The sequence below is a fragment of the Phymastichus coffea genome, unplaced genomic scaffold, assembly GCF_024137745.1.
Source record: "Phymastichus coffea isolate CEN01 unplaced genomic scaffold, Cenicafe_Pcof_1.1 PCOF00028, whole genome shotgun sequence".
NCBI classification, from domain to species: Eukaryota; Metazoa; Arthropoda; class Insecta; order Hymenoptera; family Eulophidae; genus Phymastichus; species Phymastichus coffea.
In genome coordinates, this window is record NW_026706839.1 from 2,066,374 (window position 1) to 2,073,548 (window position 7,175).

Below are 7,175 nucleotides of genomic sequence, written 5' to 3' on the forward strand. Positions count from 1 at the left end.
CTCTCTGCGAAGTCCACTTGACCTATTCGCCTCGTTAGAAAGGATAATGTATTCATGAAGGGCTCGGTGAGTAGCGCGATTTTCGGACCAGCGCCCTTTTTTTTTTTTTTTTTTTTTCGACCGACGTCAAATTCGCGCGCGCACACAGACATTCCGGCTGGTCGGCTTTTTAATGGGCCTTTCGAAAGCCTAAGCCTGCGCGAGAGAGTTACGGGTTTTTGCGTGCAAAGGTCGCATTGTTTTTATTGTTTCGCGCTGGCATATCGGTAATTTGAGGCGGGATTCCTCGTTCTAGACTGCCAAAAAGAGTATTACAAAAAAACTCTATTTTTTGCGCGCACGAGTTCGTTGAAAGGCCCTAATTTGTTTTACAAGTCCGAAATGGAGCAAAGTCGAAGGGTTGGCTACACCCTGTCCTCCACGTTCGCGCGAGAAGTGTCACATTTACAATTCAGATTTAGATGTGCATTTCTATCAGGCGCGCGACGTAACACATTCGAAGCGAGCGAGCGAGCGAGAAATGGCATCGACAGGTGTCTCGAATCTCATACGATGCTGATAAATATGACTAATCAAAGGTCAAAGAGAATGGCCTGGATTTTATTTCCGTCTACCTCGAACAAGGTACAAATCGAAAATAACGCGCGAAATATTTGTATGCAGCGGAGACACACACACACACAGTCGCACATAACAATCAATTGAAAATTAAAAATAATTCGATCAGGCTCCTCGAATTAACAGAATAAAATAATAACGACTCTATTTCAATCTGTAAAATTGTGCGATTCAATTACGTTGCGACTCAATTTTATCAGCGGAGAGACTGCTGGAAGCAATTTTCGCAGACGTTCGCAATCAATCAAGCGTGTAACTCTCGTGTGTCAGAATTCTCGCCCGTAATGTCTTTTTCTCTCTTTCGTTCTCTCTCTCTCTCTCTCTCTCTCTCTCTCTCTCTCTTTCTCTTTGGCCGCCTTAGGATTATGATAAAAGGAAACGGGGGGGATGTGGCTCAAGTGGCGCGTCGAGAAGCTGCTTCCGGCGATGTGTTCTGTATCAAGCGTCGCACACGTCAGCATAGAAGCACGCCGCGCCGCAGACAAATGTGTGCGATTGCACTTGACTCTCTGCCAGTTGAGCTGCTGTCAGCTGAAGCTCCGTCTTCCGACTTCACTGCTACGGCTCCTTGCCTCTCTTTTTTAATGCGCGATAACAGCGCCGATTATTTTTCAAACTGTCTTCCATCATAAATAAGCTCAAATGAACGAGAATACGGCGCTTAATTAAACATCGCTCGTATCAGGAAGCGGAGTTGTCGGTAGGCTACGTATTGATCGCTGACCCAGACAGTTTAACACTGCATGATTGCAGTTGCGTAAGCTACTTCTCAGGACTGTTCCAACTTGAAATTGCTGCAAACAACCGTGCATCAAATTTGCAGACACTTTCTCGAATAACCACCAAAATTTGATGAACCTACAGTTTGATTTTCCATTTGCAACAGCACGCGTTTCATTATTTGAATAGATACCTACTGTGTTTTATAACCTTGTAGAATTCGAATGTCGAGTAAACACAAAGAAAGAAGCATCGGTTACCAGAAGGCAATTCACCTAAAAGAAATAGGTCTTTGAACTAAAGCCGCAAGGAAATCACTAGTCGTAAATTTCCGAGGTCAAACCGTTGTGAAAAAAAATCACGCAGCAAGAACAGCAGCAAAAAAAAAACAGAAAAAAAAGAAAGAAGGAGGAGGGAGAAAGTGAAAAAGTCGTTCGCGCGCGCACGCCGCGGGTCGCTTTCCGAGACAAACGACGTGGAGGAGCATCCCGAGTGGAAGAGATTAGTCTCGCTATGACAGACGACGCTTGGACTCTCCTGGAGAAGAAGAAAAAAGTTGGAGACTCCTTCCGCTTTCTTGGATGACACGGACGAACACGAATCCAATGAAATTTCTACTAGATGTTGGCGAAACCTCCCGCGAAGGAAATATAATCCTGTAGATTGTGATGTGGAGTTGAAGTGTTTCGACAATGAGCTTACGTTTACGAAACCTTGCAAATAAAAATTTTAATTCCAGATAGCTTCTTTTAAAATTCAATCAGTGCAAAAGCACTCGCAGTACGGATAGGGTAATTCATGGATTACCGCGTTAAACAGATGGCCAATCGGATCCTGAAATTATATCGATGGTCACCTCGAAAGTTACAAATAAATTTTATTGAATACATCTGTAACAGTGACTCGTTGAGCATCGATGTGTTTGTATTTAAATTCGGAAAATAAAAGAAAATACGAATGGCCAAGCGTACGATAATTTTAAATATTGCACTTGAAGTACGACACGTGCCGTTTAAGATTTATCAAGTAAAAATTTGAAAAGCACACTCGGAAAACGGAAATCGACGAACTGTTTCACGATCTCGTCAACCGACGAACGAAATCAAAAGACAGGAAGAAATCCGAAGAGATCAAGTGCTTCGAAGCGTATATAACGCAGCTCCCGTGTGCGTTTAATAAACGGAAAGCCAAAATTCGGGCGCTAAGCGCATTGCAGCAACGACTACCTCCATCCACACGCAAACGGCGGAATTCTTTTGGCTATTGGTGGGCAGCTCGCGGAAAAGGATCGAATTGAAAAGGTGTATACTTGCAAACGCCTCAAGGAAAAAGAAGTCAGTAGAAAAGAGTCTCTCTCTCCCTCTCTCTGATCCTCTATTGAAAACAGTCGACGGCGCGCAAACGCAAATAGGATTGCCCTCCTCCCCTTGCCCTGCCATCCACCTTTTTCTTCCGCAAGTCCGTTTACGCGTTTTGATGGCGTTTTGTCGGTACAACACAATTTGGTATGAGGTTAATCGATTGGGCGCCGTGAAAGGAACGTGTATTGGGGTGCAATTTCGCCCGTTGAATCTACGTATCAGTGAGAACGTATAGTTGAATGAATGGGGAGGCTTGGACTTTGGCGACTCGGTGCTCGCGATGCAAACGAATTTGGCCTTTCCTCTTTTTATTCTCCATTGTGCGCGTTTCAAAAAGACTTATCAATTTATTTGTAGCGCGATTGACATTCAGACGGCGTTGAACGCAACGTACGCTTCGATATAAAGAATAAAAGAGCTGATTTAAATAGCGGAATCGCATCTTAGAAATGTTTTCGTTAGCGACATTCAATCGAGAACATTGCTACGCGAAAACCCACAAAAATCCTGAATACGAGATGAAAAAGCCTGTATTATTCGGACAGAATTAATGTGTGCCGACAATATTTACTGGTATCGACACCTCGGCGTGTAACGCGTGTTTTCTGTTAAAAATTATCCAGCGAAGCGAGCGCGCGTGCGGTGCAGTCGCACGCGAAGGAATCGCAGCGCCACGCCACGCCGCCACTCACCGCAAGACGTGACGCCATGTGAAAAATCGATTATAAACGTGCGATCGCTGCTGGGACATCACGCAAGATGCCAAACAAATGCACTTGGCCGTGTCGGAGCGGCGCGACGCGCTTGGAAGCTAATACGAGCTTTGTATGGGTTTCGCTCGTCGTATAGCACAGATACAGTGTATGGGTTTAGACGCGAGCGATTTTACGCTTCGCGCCCCACGCGCATTCGTGTTGTCGCGCGACAGCAGAACACGCCGCGTTTTGTTTCCCCTCCCTGCGCCACACGCCCGGGGTTTCCTCCGGGATGGATGTGATTTCTTCCTTGCGACTTGCCTCTCCTCTTTCTCATGCGGTTTCCGAGCTTTTGCGCTCCGATGAAAATGTTGCGGCGATTATCATTTGCTATTGAAATTCTCGTTGCAAATCAATTTCATCAAATCATTCGTGTCACTTGTTTTTCACTCATTTATCAACGTCCCAAAATTTCTATACCAAATTACATTCTCACCATTCAGAAATCAGTTAATATAATAAGCTAGATGAACCCAATATCGTGCTGTAATCGAATTTCGTACTTGCGCGCGATACTACGGCGCGGCGCTGTGGCGTAGTATATATCAAGTAATGAAAGTTCCACAGATTTAATTCATTCCCAAATGCGAAATCCGATTTACAGCAACTGTTTTGTGCTCGGCTGGGATACACTCACTTGATCTGACCAAAAGAAGGAAAGTGCCATTAAATTCGATTAAATTGGTACGCCAAGCAAAATATCATTAAATTAACCGTGATTATTTAAATTATTTAAAGCTCCAAATCGTGTCCACTTCTGTAGTAAAATACATGATACGAAAATTTCGTTGGAATAATACGCTGCTACTCGCATATACAAGCTATCACTGACTCCGACATTCAAGAAAACAAAATAATAAAGAATTCACAGCAGATGCTTGAACATATTGATAATAGTTGAAATAAGCGAGTCCGAGAAATGCAGTGAAATACAGTGTAACGAAGTGTACGTTCCCAATAGCCTCGGAGCCCAAAGTGATATAGACAGGAAAAGCCATTGCTGCGCGCAGCAACTGTCAAAGGTAAAACAACGCCTGAAGGCAGCTAAAACGCATCGTTGAATCGGGTAGAAAGGGTTGGCTGGGTTGGTCCGAGAGTCCTATACGTAATCTCGTTGTAGCCCAAGCGATAATTGCTTCCTAATCGTGGCCGCGTTACCGGCACCGCTGGCCGCGGCGATGGTGGTGGACGCGTCTCCGAATGACGAGGGTCAGAGCGAGAGATGCGTAATCCTGTTTCGCGCTCGCGAGTTACTGTCACACTTGTCGAAGTGTCGAGGAGTTTTACTGTTCGTTCGGCCTATTGGATACAAGGCTTTTACGTCAATCTCATCTCGAATTATTGGATCGAGACGTCTTCCTCTTGCAATGTTCATTCGAAACCGTCTGACATCAATTTCCAGACACATTGCTTTGACTGAATATCGACAATTCCTGCGACTATTAACGCAATCGAGAAATTGTAACGCGGTCGTCATTCAGATTTATTCTTTCAGCGTGAGAAAACAGCCGCCTGCAAATGAACGCTATGTAGAGAAACAAACAAGCCTGGTCGCACATTAAAATAATGATATGCCATTTTTAGTTTCTCAACGACGGGTTTCGTATCCCCGTATAATTACTTCCAGAGAACTAGCCTTTTTAATATAAAAACCAACCAGTTCTCGATGATAGAATAACGTCCACAGATATATATATATATATATACATATAAGCAATCCTTTAATTTATAACGTGGAATGTGTGTGTGTGTGTGTACGCGCGCAGGCACCCGACAAGAAACCAAATTGAACGTCTATACCACCAGCTGTGGGCCTGAAATTAATCCCATAAGAAAAAATAATAGTGTGAAGCCCGGGTTCGCCTAGTTGTTCTGACGTGTCCCGTCAAGCTTTCAACGGATCCATTCATCCTCGAAACACCAACTGTGTATAGTGGTAAGGGTTTGGCAATTGAAATTTTCTAACAATAAAGGGCGTGATCGGTGTATTCGCGTCATAACGGGTTTTCATACGTGCGCGCAACGGCAACGGAGAAGTTCTTGATTTCGCGGCCAGCTTTCACCTTTACGGCCATGCGACATAGAAATTAAACTGTCCAGTCGATTACAATGGGTTATAGTCTAATTTATGTATCAACACATCAATTGTGCGATGCGGTCATGCGTGGAGCCGGATTATTTTACCTTTAAGCTTCTGCGTCTAAATGTTACCTATACCTATCTCAATTTTCCTCTAGCAGTTTTCGTTTTTTCAGTGAAAATTATAAACGTTGTTAAACAAGTCCTTCCTATCGACGAAGAAATCTCGAATCTCAAACTTATCAAAAATCTAAACGATAAGCTCATTGATGTGCTCGTGATTCCCGGAAAACTGTACATCTCAAGAGCTTGTTAGCATCGAACAATTTTATCTCGTTCATTAACGGTCTCCATAAGAAAATCTTGGAGTTTTTCAAGCAGCCAATCGATCTTGCGCTAAGAATAAAAAAAGAGGCGAGAGAGCGTAATGTAAAAAAAAAGCCGTCGAAGCGGCAAGCATAAATTCGCTCTGAACATCACTTGAAACTCCATCGGCAGACATGTCGGCAGTGCAGCAGACCCGCCACCCCAACCTTATACAGTTCGTTGGGAGTCTCTTGCACGGTGGCGGCGGGGAGATCAAAAACACAGGCGGCGGGCAGCTTAATTACTCGATCCGACGGGATGCCCGGAGGGGTCTGGGAGTGCAAAGAGCCGGGCAGCAGCCGCGAGCGCCTCTAATCACGCTTGACGAATCAAAGCCGCTGGAAGCTGGCGAGGAAGCTGGCGAGGAAGCTGGCGAGGAAGCTGGCTCGGGGCCTGCAGGCGCCTGTGCCGCCGCCTCTTCCGATTCAAGAGAGAAAGCAAATCCACTTATTCGCGAATTTTCCGGCCGAGCGACACTCAAACTGTCTCTTTGAGCGCGCGACCCCCGCGCCGCCGCCGCCGCCGCCGCCGCCGCCGAGTTATGGCACGTCGCACGCAGAAAGAAACGCTTTGGCGCTCCGAGGCTTTTCACCTCGCTTTCTCTCGCTCTCTCGTCGATGAGCTTCGCCGAAAAAGCTCGTTTCACGAGATCAGACGAAACTTGTTTTCCCGCTGGGCTCGTGCTCTCGCGGTGCGCGCTTATCGGTTTACCTACGAAAATCACCTCCGCCGAATCTTGTTTTACGGCCAAGTGCCCGCAACGACGCTAACATCGCGAAAAATAACTGTAGCTCGCGACGCGCTGAAAACGAGGCTTTCGCGCAAACGTTGGCGCCGAGCGCGAACAATAACAGCCTCGTAGCAGCCACTCCTGGCGGTTCGCCAACTCTGCGAGCAGCGGTCACGCGTCCCTTCATCCTTTCCTTCTCCTCCTCGTTTTTTTTTCGCCGCTTATAAATTCGCTAATGATCACTGGCCCCTCGGGACAACGCCGCGACCATGTGCCGGGCGCGCGGTGGCGACCCTACCGGGGAAAAAAAAGCCGCTGAGCGTGTGTACGCCGCAGAAAGGACGTTGATATCCCGCGCCAACGACAACGGCGACCAGTGCTGATGAATGAATGGGGCTAATAGGACAATCGAGGAAGACCGACGAGACAAAGAGCCTGCTTCGAGCTGGATTAATGACTTGTATAACGTTTCTCACGTCTCATACGCTTGCTGCATTTAGCCTTCTCACCATTACGAAAGAACAAAGTTCTTTTTCTTCCTTTATT